Consider the following 15,864-nt stretch of genomic DNA (forward strand, 5'->3'; position numbering starts at 1 on the left):
ACATGTTGATGCCCTAGAAGATCACTAGATGAACACAAATAGATGACTATGATGTCCATATAAGGGACTATTGTAGAATGAGTCTATACCTAGAAGAGAATGTGCTAAATATGAAAATTCCTCTCAAGGCCATAGAAAATGATGTACCTAAAGTTATGGATCCCTTTTACAATAGGGACAGAATCTGTGATAGGCCTATCATGAATGTCGAGATAGGGCAAGAGGAAAATGATGATATAGATCATTGAGCCAAACATATAATTGAATTAACAAGGTAATGGATCCAGAACCCATTTTAGATGATCCAACTCCTCAAGCCATACCACTACAAGCCACGACTAGGCCTAAGGTGAAAAGGTCATCATACCAACATACCTCACTCAATCCATAGTAAGGCCAAAAATGCTACATCAACATGAGAGGAAGGTTGAGTACTTCAAGGCTGATAAGGGAAAGAAAAGGAAGAGAGAAACCCCTAGGGAAAAGAGACAAGCAATTGAGGCCCAAACAACACTAGCTCAACAAGAGCAAGCTAAATCTCAAGTTGAGCAAGCTGAGCCTTAAGTAGAGCCAATATATCAACCTCTAGAGAAGGCACAACCATAATAGTAGGAGGAGGAACAAGTAGAGGAACAAAGGGTCCCACTGCTAACAACAACAGAGGGAGAAGCCTCCCCCTTAGTTCCAAAGAGAACGAGGATAGAAACAAATGTGGTGGGTACACAGATGAGGAGATTGAAGAAGAAAAATAATCCATCCCCACAAGTTCTAGAAATAATCCTAGAAGCTAAGGATGAAGAAGAAGGGGAACAAATAGATTTCATCCCCTTAAGCTAGAGAACCCACTTAGCTAAAGCCACAAAGGAAGAGAGGAGAAGAAGCTCTACATAAACACCTCCATCTACTCCAAGAGAGCCTATCCAAGTATCAACTTTAGAAGATGAACAACAAAAGTGGATAGTAGAGATGGAGAGTGAAGCAATTGATGTCTTCAACCTCTTAGACTTTGATTTTATGCTACTGGGCACCAAGATGGTGGGAGAGAAGATCAAAGACACTCCCACGAGTGAACCTTTAGGAGAGGATTGGAATCAATTACCTCCTCTACCTCAAGGACCTTTGGTCATTCCACCACCACCATCATAGGATGCAGCTATTTTGGACAAAGAGTCAGTAACTCCACCTCTTTTGGTCATTCAAGCAAAAGTAAAAGAACAACAAAAAAAAGAAGGAGAATTCCAAGAACTTTGTTCCAATGAAGTATCTGAGGAGGGACAAATACTGGAAGAAACTCAACAAACTACTCAAGATATAGAGGTCAATTCATTATCCCAACAAATCATAGAGACTCCTTCTGAAGATCTTCTACAATACAAAAAGAATCCAGAGAGAAGTGATAAGGGAAAGGAGCCTGTTGTAGAACCAACCTCTATAGCTAAGTGTATGTCACCTATGGGCACTATGTTTTGATAGAAAAGGAAAGTGGAGCTAACAATTGAAGAAGGAAGGAAGGAATTGATTAAAGTAGTAAAGAGGTCTAAAGCACCTAAGGGTGATGCAACAACATTGGCCTTCATAATGAAGAACCAAGTCTAGGACCTTCCTTCACATATTGTTATTCCTCTTCCTCACCCTGACACTGAAGAATTGACTTTAAAAGATTATTGAATCAAGGAAGTCATGTTGGGAAAGTCCATGATGGACACGGCTAAAGTAATGATCACCACAGAGATAAAGGAGGTGTTTTGACACATGGATCAAGATGAATAAAAAATGATAACATTGTGCAAGAAAAATGAGCTACTTAAAGGCTACTTGAATGAAGTAGTGGGACCTATTGACTTAGAAAATCCAAAGGTCACTCTTGGAGCTACATTGGGCATAAAAAAATAGTCCCATAGATGGATTCATTTTTTGAGGCATGTTAGCAATGGCATGACAGTTTTGAGGAGAGGGGAATGCAAATAATACAGGGTAATTTGAACCTTTTGCACCACATCTAGTTAAGTACCAAAAATTTGGTTTCTATAGTAAACCAATATTTTGAGCTAATGAATGAAGTACATACCTAGGCCAAGGACTTACAAGCATTAAGACTAATAAAGGTTCATAGGTATCAGATGCTTATGGAAGTGTACAGTGGTGAGGAGCTAGATAAGCTTGATGATTGGATTGAGAAAATATTGGTAGGTAATAAAGTAATGGAGGGATTGCATGAGGAGATCTAGCAGATTAAGGAAAAATCTCAAGAGAAATTTTTAGAAGTGGAGAGGTACTATAATACTGCATGCCTTGAGATTTTTGAAGATGAGTCTAAAACCAAGTTTTTTGCAGTGCAATCAATAGTCCAACAAGTTAGAGTAACATTCAAAGAACTTCATCAAAAGATGACTGCAAACATGCTTTCAAAACTAAAGAAGCACTGTTGGAACTAGACACCAAGCTTAGGGATTTTGCAAAGAAAATCATAGAAATTATTAACTACAAGTGAGTACTTAAGAATAGGTATGAGGCTTTAGATTTACTGGAAGATACTCAAATAGTAGAGATGATAGAGAAACTTGAGAAAAAGTATCTAGACATCATTTTGGTGTAAAGAGGGAAAGAACCCAAATGCTAGAAAATCAATTTGGACACTTAGAAGTATTTTTGGATTTTTGGAACCTATCAACAAGGTGTACAAGTGTGCTTTTCACAAAAGTGTGCTGGCAATTTTGAAGAAGAAGAAGTGTGCCAATGGTTAACTGCTAGTTTATAGTTTAGAGCATTCCATGCACCAGAAACACATTTTGACGAGAGTTAAACTCCTTGAAATGCCTAGAGAAGGCCAAGATCTCATTTCTAGAGCTTCTAGAGACTTCCAAATCATCTCATAGCTTCCTTCTTCCTATCTTCTTATTCTTTTGTTGTTTTAAGTCATGTAAAGTCTCATGCACCCATGAATGGATATAAACAAGGGTGGAGACCTACTTAGCACCATTTAGAGAATTAGTTCGTATATAATTAGCTTTTTGTAATTAGTTTTTAGCATAAGTTTGCATTTACAAAGCTCTCACTCCAAAAATAAATGGAAGAGATGATTTCTTATAAATATATGGATGTAATATGTACTCCAAGCCATTATTTTCATGCAATAATATATGTTATTCGTGCTTTCATTCTGAGTGTTGTAAATCTTGTTAGAGTGTGTTATATTTGTGAATGCATGTTCATGAATAATAATGGATCCAATGGTTTTATTGTGTTATTATGATTGTATGATCTTTTAGTTTTGGTTTTTTTCTTGTGTTAACAAATTCCATTATTGTGACAAATTGGAGAAAGGGTCATCTTTGTTCTTGCATAGTGTCTTGTTTCATGTGATCACACTCTCCGTGGCCTCATGATTTGATGAAACATGAAACATATTTAAGTTTGTATTGAGTTTCCTTTGATGATTGCATCAATAGAGTTGAGGAATTATTTCTCCTAGTTTCATTAGTTTTCTGCCCAATCCTTTTGATAATTTAATTTGAATACATGTTGTTACCTTCGTTTATATCCATTAGTAATTTCCCTTTCAAGTCATTTGCTTTAATCTCCCGTTACTCTATCTTTGTATTTTTTTTTCTAACACTTGGTTAAAATAGGAATTCATATCAATAAATTACATTCATCATAAAATAGAAAATACAAAAATATATCTCTTTTGTGGTTACATTTGAAACAACAATATATTGTCCAAGATTGGTTTGAACTAGTAAAGGCCTCCTTGTGAACATACACATTTATCTTCAATTGAGTGAGCCTAGTAGGTTACAAAACTATCTGAAACCTTGGAGTTGGTCCTTGATCAACTTTTCAAGTAGCGATTCAAAAGGATCCCTATCGTTCAACATGTTCAAAATGACAACTCAACAAAATGCATTGGCTATCATAAATGGGATAAAATAAACCCAATACTCAAAAAAATTGTGTAACTTAGTCTTCACAATATCTCTTAATGTTGGATTAACTATTCTTTGTGGCTACCTAATAGGTTTAAATTTAGATGTGATGTAGATTCTATGAGTATAGAGTTATGGATCAAGCCCCTTCATGTCTATGTAGTCCCAAGAAAATACTTACTTCTTTTCTTGAAGCAATTAAAGTAGACTCTCTAAGTTAGTAGGACAAAAAAATTTGCTGACTTTTAGCTCTTTACCTAGACTTACTTCAACTTTGGACACCTTATCTAACATAGTTTCCTCAGAAAAATTAGATGATTGAATCTCATGTGGTAGTAAGGTTTGAAGGCAGCTAGTTTCTATAGGAAAATGAATTGCATTTATTATTTCTAGGGAGAAATTCTTGTCACTACACAAAGGAGAATCTTCAACATACTCATTAGATAAGATAGTTTTGAGGACATCATCATCTTCTTGAGAGATCATGAATGGGTTTCTATCAATCATCATTAACTAAATTAATGAATTGGCTTCGGTTTCGTTATCTCCTAAATCAAGCCACAGAACTTGATCATCTTGCAAAATCAGTTTACCAGGAGAGTGTAAGGTCAAATTGTAAATGTTTGAACCATTATAAATGGTCATCTTCTAGAATGACAAGCTATGCAGGCATTTATAGTAGCTAACCAAGGCCTTCCTAGAATGATAAGGTAACCTCCCAAGGTGGCTTTGGGTGATATGCTGACAAAATCTACTGGATATTCCCAGGAATCCAAAATGATAGTTACATCATCAATCATACCATTAGTTTTTATAGTAGAGCTATCAACAAGATGAAGTATGGTAGGGGTCTCTCTTATTCCACTAATGTTTAAGTGCATTAGCACTTCTCTAGTCATTACATTGATGGATGCTCCTAGATCTATCAAGACATTCTAAATTTGCACTCCATTGATATGGATTGTGACAACTAGATTTCCAAGGTTAGAATATTTTGGAACTGTAGACTTATTCAACATGAAATCAGACAATTGACCCATGACATGAACAGTCTATGTGTCTTTCCTTTTTCAACTAGGTTACTTTATGTAGGCTTCCTTAATAGATTTTGGATATGTTGGTATTCCTTTGAGGGTGTCTAACAAAGGTATCTCTATAATCATTTAATTTAGCTAATTGAGAAATTCTCCAACAACCAAATTCTCAATAGGAACAAGAGTAAAAGCAAATCTTTATGGAAATAGTGGAATCCTAGCTATAGGATTTGGTTGTGGAGTATTACAGTTATCAAGGAGGTCATTTCTAGGGTGATGAGAATTCTAATTGTAGGTAGGAAATTTTATAGAGATAATAAATTATTGGATACTACAATTGAGGAGTTTCCTAAGGAGCCTATTGAGAGTGAGGTTCTTCTTAAGCAAGGAGGTAAGACCTACATTTAGCTTGATTATATTAAAAATATTTAGCACTTTGTCCTATGTGTGATCATTTACTATATTACTTTGGATGGGAGATTTTCAAAGGTTTTTTCACACCATTTTTTTTAATTGAATCATTTTAGGAAAGGAATCATGATCTCCATCTTGGTTTACTTTTAATCTTCCATGAATGCTATTATCAATGGGGTGAGGGAGAAAATTATTACTAACTCTTCGCTCCATGATGGCTTAATATTGCTCATTTATGAGTACATTAAATCCCATTCTATGCCAAAATTTCCTAAGGTGAAAGGTATGGAGGAAGTAAAGGAGGATGTTTCGAAAGTGTCTCAGGGTCTCTCTAAACCTAAGGATAGTGAAGAGTTACACTTTGAGGACAAGGGGGTGATGCCTAAAAGCAAGGGAAATGGTAAGGGTTTTTCCCTCAAGACCCCTATAAAAGTTTCTTTGAAGACCCCAAAGAAAAATATAAGTCCTAGAAAGAAGCATACTAAGAAAATAGTGCATTTGGATGAGGATCATTTTCAGGAAGATGATATTCTAGATACTTATATTAAGGATGTTGGATACAGAAACAAAAATAAAGTAAAGGGGGTGGATAAGAAGAAGAGAATGATGTCCACCTTGAAGCATGGTATGACCCTTGTGTCCAGAAAATAGGCCAAAGTTTTTATCTCTTCTAAAGAGTATAAGGATGATGGAGATGGAGATGATATGGAGACAAAAAATGATGAGGAGGGTACTAGCAAGATCCCCAAGTCTTCAAGGAAGAAGCAAAAAGTGGATAAAGGTGACATAAAAGGTTGCAAGGGCTCAGAATCCCCACTGAATCTCATCAAGGACTAGTATGGGGATGACTCTCCTCTTAAGGAACCAAACTCAATGTTGTACCAACTTAGGTTACCCAGACTATGGCTTTTTTTGATGGCCCTATCCCTTCTAAAGGTAGGAAATTGGTATGAAAAAATATGAGCATGAATATGGTGAGGCTAGGGATTGCTAGGGAGAAGATTGATCTTATGGTTGATGAGGTGGAACTAGGAAAAGTGGATCTCCAAAAGCTCGTAGACCCATCCATGATCATTCTTAGTGATTACAAAAAGGAGGAGAATATGGAAATCCTTAAAAATGTCAGGAATAATCTTTTGGATAATTTTAGATCCATTAAGTCTCATGACACTACTGAGAGGGAGGACTCTATTGTGGGCTCCTTAATTGACATGGTGACTTTCTAAAGGTTGGAAGTCAAGGTGCCTGAGTTGGAAAATAAGGTCAATAGAATTGAGAGCACCCTCAAGAGTATAGTTGATCAAAGATACAAAGTCCTTAAAGCCTTCAATGAGCATATTAAAATCATCATCAACAAGTTGGAGGTAAGCCCTAGAAAGAAGGGCATTGTTACTGTCACTAAAGATCAAGGTACTACTACAAATAGCAAGGGACTATGAGGAGTACCAAATCTAGCATGAGGAAAAAGGCAGAGGGGGCCTCTTTGTACATCAATCAAAATAAGGAAGCTGAAGAGAAGATGGACCAACAGAAGGAGTAGGTAGTAGAGCTAATAAAGAAAATAGGATAAGTCCCATATGAGTTCCTTCTTTTATGGTTTTTTAGTGGTCAGTGTGTTGTCCTTTTGTAGTTAGCCTTTGTTCAATCATTGGCTCCATTTTTTTAGCTATGTTTTGTTGATTTGACTTAATGTTATATCTTTGAATCTAAATGTACAAGGTTTTAGGGGCCTTCAAAGCCTATTTTCCTAATAAAAAATAAGATTCATTAGTCTCTTTCTAAGAAATTCATAAAAAATGAGTTCCATTAAGTTGTGTATCCTTTTTTGAGTTAGAAAGCAATTAGACACAATTAAATCTTAAAACTTGTAAAATTTTAACAAAAGTTCAAGCATTTTTAGGGTGGAACTTTGATGTTCTATCTCTTTCCAAGGACTAAAAAAGATAAACTTTTGAGACATCAGGTATGGGAAGACCAGGGATATTTAAGACAAAGAAGCTAAAAAGATGACGAGTTTACAAGTAATGCCACTTATACAAAAATAAATTGGAAGGACAGATATAGGGGCAACAAAGTGTAATATTGTACATTGTATTTGTAATCTAGGAAAATATTGTTGCAAATGTATTTAGATAAATGATCTCATATTGTAAAGAGAATAAGAAGTTAGATGTGGATGAGTTGTTAATTGGAATTGATTTTCTTAGAGATTGTGATAATGTTTATGCAACGATGAACATTATGCCAATAATATCATATTAATATTGTTGATAGTTGCTTTACAAATGAACATTTATTAAATGAAATCAAAATGGATTAGTAAGAGCTAGCTACCTAGTTGTTAATTAATGTTAATGATTGGGAATAAAGGAAATGACTAGGTTAGTGATAGATAGACTGGTTATCTTAAGTCTTGTGATTATGATGTCGATATGGAGAAAGAAGGAACCTAGGAATACTTGATTTGATGTTTTAAAATGAACCAATAATTGAAAGAGTCCATGTTTAATAAATCCATGTTTATGTTTTTATGACATGTTTCATTGGTGTATCTTAATAGTTAGCTATTTAATAATTACATTGCAAGTAACTACACAAGGAAACTATGTGAGGACTTTGGACCTGTTGGTTAATCCATATTCTTGTTATATAAGCATTAGATTAATATTGCAATATAGTTTTATTCTTCTTTCATACAATGTAATTATTTTATGCATATATTGACTTAAGTAATCATAACCATGTATAAGGAAGTCATAGTATTTGTCAAAGAAATTACACATTTGATTTGAGTAGATTAGTATTGTCCTATTTGGCTTGTAAGTGAGGCATTTACAAAAAAACATTTAATTATTGCACAATATTTATTCCTTCTTTTAAAAAATAAAGAAAATAAATATTTTTGTTATTAATTTTTTCTTAAGAAAAATAAATTGAAAGACCAAGAGCTTTGATACAATAGGAGTCCCTACCAAATGCAAGATAGAGCATTTTTTGCTTAGTTAGGTATACATCAAGTTTATATTTAGATATTGCATTTAGAGATACTTTAGTATTAAACTCACATGACTTTGTTTCTATAGATACTTTTGTCAATTGTAGGTCAAACTTATTTATGGCTTTATTGCATGTTCATTCTCATTTTTTAGCCAAATGTTGGTCCTCATCTTGTACATACCAATAAAATTAAAGTGTAATGAAAAATCAATAGATATATCAAGTACTTTTATGATCTAGATCGCTACTAGGTCCTGTACAAAATAATAGAGAACTTAGATATTTATTCTTTATAGTGATAAAAAGTACTAGATTTTTTTTTTTAAAGCTGAATATTTCGTTGAATATTAGTATAAATTTATGTTCAAAATGCACACATTGATGTTTTGACCATTACCAATATCAACACTCTAATGTGGTGAAAACAAAACTCAATTTTTTTGCTTCCTAAGTTTAGATGTATTTTCTATTAATTGTAAATTGCCAAACATTGTAACATCAAAAAAGTTGTATATTATTGTAATGTAATCTACTCGATAGAGTTTGGTCAAGAAAAATTATACTCCATTGCAAGCTATGACTACTAAGGTTCGTTGTGCAAGAAAAAGTCCAAATATTCCACTGCAAGCTATGAATAGAGGTGCTTTGTCTACACAAAAAGATGTGAGTAAATCACAATATGAGACTACTATCTTCCAACATCAACGCAAATTTTAAAAGAAAGTAACAAAGTTTGTTGTTATAATAATACTTAATGAGAAGCATTCCAAGTTAACCATCAAATTTGAAGGTTGGGTTATGAACTTGACCCCATTATTTTATTTGGGCACATGACCCAAACATGCAAGGGAAAAGCACACAAGAGATTTGGATTGTCTATTTGAGCTATGTGAAATGGCTGATAACTCTAAGATAAAATAAAATTAATACCTTCGTAGGTGTTCTTATTGGAGCGAAGGATTAATTTAATTTAATTTTATTAAATTACCCTTACTCCCTTCTTAATATTTCCCTTTATAAAAATGCATTCCCATTTAATAGTTAAATATTAATTATTAAATGTCATTTACCTCTTAGGGTTTCCCTTTTAAGTTTTATGATCTCCTTCTATAAGGATTGATCAATTGTAAATTTTAATTCATTCTTTTAGTTTGATAATATTTTCTTCCATATTTTTAGAGCTAAGCCCTTGCCTTATCTTTTTCTTTGTTTCTCTATGATAGGTTCTTGCATGCAGGTGTTCTTCCGACTTTGTGGATTTGCATTGCTCAAATCCTTCATAGTATTAGAGTCATATCTATTGTAGCTTGTTCAATATTTTCAAGAAAGTAGGAACGAGGTTTGGTTGGATCAAATCTGGTATTTTTTGTTATTTTTTGTGCAAATAGGAGGTTCTTTGAAAATTAGAGCTCTTTGAGTCAAAAAGGACATCACATTTTGATTCAAAGGACGTCAAAACCCCTAATTCATAAAATTTGTCAAATTTGGACAATGTTAACCTGAGAAGATTTTTTTTTTGCATACTAGGGTTGTACAACCCTAGGATGCAATCCAAGAAGGTGATTGTAGTTTTTTTTAAATTAAAAATTAAAAAGGCAGCCTCAAATCTGTTGCAGATATTGCAACCACGTAGCAGTTAATATCTACTATAGTGGTTAACTAACTATGTGGGGGTCAGACCATGTTGCTTGCAATTTAACCGAACACCTTTGGTAGTTCAACAAATCTCCATCACCCTCCAACCACCTCATCCCAACCTTTTCCGACATCGCATTTTCTACACCCAACCTCCTCTGATCTCGATGCCCAAGCTTTGTTCCTGCTCCACAACTATCTTGCAATCACGTAGGAGACCTAAGGGCTAAGTTTTTAGCTCCTTTGGTAATTTTTCGAGGTTTCAAAATATTTTTTGCACTTCCAGAGGCCCCGTTGGGTTTTTGGCTCTATCTTGAGCATACTGTATCATTTTTAAGAAAAAAAAATATCGTAAAAAAGTTGGTTCCAAGACAGACGTGACGGTTAAGGTATTTTTTAGAATTTTTTCTAGTTTGGTAACTTTTTTTTTGCTCGAAGTCAAATGATGTTTTCTACCTTTCAGGGGGCATAACTTGCTCATTTTAGCTTTTTTTTCTAATACAAAAGAAGCATTAAAAAGCTCTTCTCAAGTACTATCTAGATTCTTTGTTACTTTCATCAATATTTTTCAAAGGTACATGTAATTGACATAGGGAGGGATAAAGAACTAGGACCAAAGGCACACCTAGCTATCCAAACCACCTTGCAAGAGTTAACACAATGGAAACACAACACAAAGAACAACAACCAAAGGAGGAAGAAAAGAAAACTCTTTTATTGATTCATCAAATAATCAACATACATGCCTAGCTATAAGGCCTTTTGGGTTACAACCAATTACAAAATACATTCAAGATCCATGATCTAGCTTCAAATTTAGATTTTTAGACACATATGCTTCCCACCCTGAAATCCTCTAAGTTTCCCCTAAGACTCAATCTAAAACCTCCTTAAATACTTGTGCAGCCACAAATTGGCCTATCACAAAATTAAACCTTACCTTAAATGCATGGCCAACCACAATTTGACTCGCATAAAATATTAACTACTAATACAAAAATTAAATACACACAAGGTTAGCCCAAATTGGAACTAGACATAAAAATCTCTATCAAAGAAGGACCAAGAAAACAAATGCTAACACTCGGCATTGCTTGGAACATATAAGAACACTTGGCACCAACAAGTTCACTCGGCACATGAAGGAACACTCGGTCAACACAAGATTGCTACAGTAACTTGACATCCACTAGAGCTATAGTAATTTGACATCCACTAAACATCATGGCATCAACATGAAATTTGGAAACCACTGGCACTCGGCTCCAACATGCAAAATGAAAAAAGATGAGCAAGATAACAAGGCAACCCAGGATGCTCTTGCATTAGACAACCAAGGTTGAAAGAAATGATTCTCCTAAATCATTGTGATGTCACAACCTAAGATGATTGAGAAATCCATGAAGCATCTTCAATAGGTCTATTCTTCCACTTCACCAAATATTCATAGTAATATTTTCCTCTTGTGCTCTTGATAACTCTCTGATTCAATATATGTTCAACTTCTTCAATCTGCTTCTTAGGATAATCTTTTGATACAAAAACTTCATCATCTGACTCATGATACTTATACAAATCAAAAACATTGAATATAAGAGATATATCCATGTTATTAGGTAACTTAAATTCATAAGAATTACCATTGTAAAACTTCTTCATCTTCATCTTATTATATGTTCCAACAAGAAATCTTCCTTTCCTCAAATGAACCATCACCTCATCACCAACTTCAAAATAATGATGTCTTCTAGAATTTTCAACATTCTCCTTATACTTTTGATTGCCTTTTTCCAACCTCAACTTTACTTCCTTATGCAAAGGCTCCATAAAATCAGCAAATTCTTCCCCTACAGTGCTTCTCTTTTCTTCACTAGCACCATCTCTCAAATCTAATACACCTTTGAGCTACATTCTAGTAATAATCTCAAAAGGTGTTTTCCATGTACTCCTTATTCACAGAATTATTATATGCAAACTTAGCTTGTGGCAACAACACTTCCCAATTACTTGGCTTGTCTCCAACTAAACATCTCAACAAATTATCCAAGCTTCTATTCACAACCTCTATCTGTCCATATGTCTATGGATGGAATGTAGAGCTAAACTTCAACTTAGTACCCATCTTCTTCCACAAAGTCTTCCAAAAATAACCAACAAATTACTTATTGTCTCTGTCAGAAATAATACTTCTTGGTAATCCATGCAATCTCACAATCTCTTTAAAGAAAAGTTCAATAACATGATCAGCATCTGATGTCTTCTTATATCGTATGAAATGAACCATCTTAGAAAATCTATCCACAAAAACAAATATAGAATAATACCCCTTCATTATCTTAGGAAATTTAATAAAAAAATCCATACTAATGTCACTCCAAGGTTTCTCAGGAACAACAATAGGTATATACAAACCAATATTCTGACTTACTTTTTTTTTTAATTTGACAAACTCCAGAACTCTTTACAAATTTTTGAACATCCTTATACATGTGTGGCCAATAATACTTATCCTTCAAAAAACTCAATGTTTTATCAATTCCAAAGTGTCCAACCAATCCACCACTATGCTTTTCCTTAATCAAATTCAACCTCATTAAACTTCTAGGAATACACAACTGAATACCTTTGAATAACATATCTTCTTGACTAAAATACTCATCATACTTACTTATGTAATCTGTTAGATTTTGCGCTCTACACTCTCTCCACACCTCAGAAAAATCAAGGTCAGTATCATACAACTCTTTCATGTCATTCAAACCAAGAACTTCAACCTTCATCTTAGCCAATAAAGAATGTCTTATGCTCAAATCATCAATAACTCTTTTAGTAACTCCAATCTTATGCTTAATGAGAAATGTGAAACTTTGCAAGTGCTCAACCCACTTCATATGTCTCTGGTTCAATTTATGTTGACTTCCCAAGTATTGTAAAGCTTTATGATTAGTATACAACACAAACTCCTTAAGAATCAAATAACATCTCCACTTCTTTAAGGCTTGAACAATAGCATAAAACTCTTGATCATACACATAATACTTCCTTTTAGAATCATGTAATTTTTTGCTAAAGAAAGCAATAGGTTTACCTTCTTGACTTAATACAGCTCCTATTGTACTACCACTTGCATCACATTCAACTTGAAATACCTTATTAAAATTAGGCAAAGCCAATATAGGTACAACCTTTTGTTCCAAAGTCTCAAAACTCTTATCAGCTTCATGTGTCCACTTAAATTTTTTTTTTTTATCTCCTCTCATTGGCTCAGTCATAGCATTACAAACAGAACTGAAATTCCTTATAAACTTTTTGTAAAAACTAGCCAAACCATGAAATGATCTTACCTCACCCACATTCTTAGGTGCAAACCATTCCAAAATTTCTTTAACCTTCTCAAGATCCATCTTCAAACCATCAACTAAAATCACAAATCCCAAATACACAATCTCCTCTTACATAAAAGAACACTTCCTCAAGCTAATCACTAACTTCTCCTCCTTTAATCTCTACAATACTTGTCTAATAGGCTCAAAATTTTCTTCCATAGTCTTATTGAATATCAAAATGTCATCCAAATTAGCAATCACAAACTTACCCAAAAATCTTTCCAGAACTTCATTTATCAACCTCATGAAAGTACTAATTGCATTAGTCAAACCAAAAGGCATAACCAACCATTCATACAAACCATCTTTTGTTTTAAAACCAATCTTCTATTCATCACCTTCTCTACTTTTGATCTGATGATAACTACTCTTCAAATCAATCTTGGTAAAATACTTTGCCCCACTCAAACAATCCATTATGTCATCCATCATCCGCATAGGAAACTTGTATTTCATTGTGATCTTGTTAATAGCTCTGGAATTAGTACACACTCTCCATTCTCCATTCTTTTTAGGTGCTAATACAGTAGGTACAACACATGGACTCAAACTTTCTCTATTCAAACCTTTCTGCAACAACTCATGCACTTGTTTGTTAAGTTCTTCATTCTCTATAGGTGTCAATCTATATGGTACTTTTTTCGAAAAACTACATCCAGGAATCGGATCCATACAATGATTTATGTTTCTCATTGGAGGCAAACCATTAGATATATCTTCTACAACAATATCCTTGTATTCATTCAACAAATTTTTAATTTATCAGTTTTTGTTGCTCAGTCACTGTTGTTTTCTGTCACTCGGCTACTATTGGTACAACTCAGCTTCCTAGGAATTATAGCAAAGCATTCTTGATTCTTCTCATTTCCTTTTCAAATTATTTTCCATTCACCATACAAATTTTTATAGTAGTACAATTAACCTCATCTGTACTCTCAATCAAAGGAAACAATATTTTCTTTCTCCCATTCACCCAAAGATTATATTGATTCAATCTTCCATCATGTACAACATTTCTATCATATTGCCAAGGTTTACCCAACAAAATATAAAAACAATCCATAGGCATAATGTCACACAAAACTTCATCAAAGTTATGTCCAATCTTGAACTTCACAAAGCATAGCTCACTTACCAATATATTATGCTCATCTTTGATCCATGAAACATGATAAGGTTTAGTATGTTTCAAGCTCTACAATTGCAACTTTGTAACCAACTCTTTTGATGCAAAATTTGTAAAACTTCCACTCTTAATGATCACCTTGAAACATTTTCTATCCATCTTACATTTGGTCTTGAAAAGGACTCTCCTTAAAATATGTTTCTCATCACTTCCCTTATTACATAAGGTTCTTCTCACCATCATATTTTCTCCAACCTAAAGTCCACTTCGTGAACCCTCATCATCTCCTTGAATCATAGCATGTATATTACCTTTCCCACTTTCAAATGATCTACACTCAAAGGATCTATGTCCCTCTTTACCAAACCTAAAACAATTACCATGAAAACCACCTCTAGAATAAGAATTACCTCTTCCTCGATAAGAATTACCACCTTTCCATTCGGTCTTGTCTTTGTCATCATTCTTTCGTTCAGATTTTCCCTTATCTTGCATAGAATTATTAGATCTCCCACTTTCACCATAAGATCTTCCTCCACCTCTCTAGAATCTACCACCTCTACCTCTTTGTCTTTGCTCATGCTTTCTTTGTCAAGAAATCCTCATCTTTCAAGGCATATTGGTATGCTTCCTCCACACTTTCCAATTTCACAAAACTTATCTTATGTTGAATTCTAGATCTCAATCAATTCAGATACCTTGAAATTTTCTCAACATCATCATCCACATGTCCAAATCTAATGTCCAATCTATAAAATTCCTTAAAATACTCCTTCATAGTCATGTCTCTTTGTCTCAAATTTTGCATCTTTCTCAATAAACTAACTTGGTAATCAGCAAGAAGGAACTTGTTCTTCACTTTTTTACCATCTTCACCCAAGTTGTGATCTTTTCTTTTCCTCTCCTTTGTCTATCAGTTTGCAAATTCTCCCACCACAGTGAAGCGTGACCTTTCAACCTAGTAACTACAATTTTCACCATCCTATTATCAGGAGTGTTTTAATACTCAAAGAACTTCTCCATATTAGAGATCCAATCCAACACAGGATTAATATCCAATTTTCCATTATAAGGAACAAATTATAGAATAGATTTTGAATGCACCCTAGAAAATACTCTCAACAATCTTGCTTCATCTTGATCTTCGTTAAGTTCTGGATTAGGGTTTGGTGCTACTGCTTCATCATCACTTACATCATTAAGATGTGTTTCTCTCCTCTAGGTTGTCTCTATAACACCTAATCTATCTGTAATTTATCTCAATGTATCTAATATTGCATTATCAGCATTTCCTCTACCTCAAACAATCTTTAAAAATCAAGTTCTTGCAAGATCATAACCCTCTG

The sequence above is a fragment of the Cupressus sempervirens genome, chromosome 3 (assembly GCF_028749045.1).
Source record: "Cupressus sempervirens isolate cs-2001-9-10 chromosome 3, ASM2874904v1, whole genome shotgun sequence".
NCBI classification, from domain to species: Eukaryota; Viridiplantae; Streptophyta; class Pinopsida; order Cupressales; family Cupressaceae; genus Cupressus; species Cupressus sempervirens.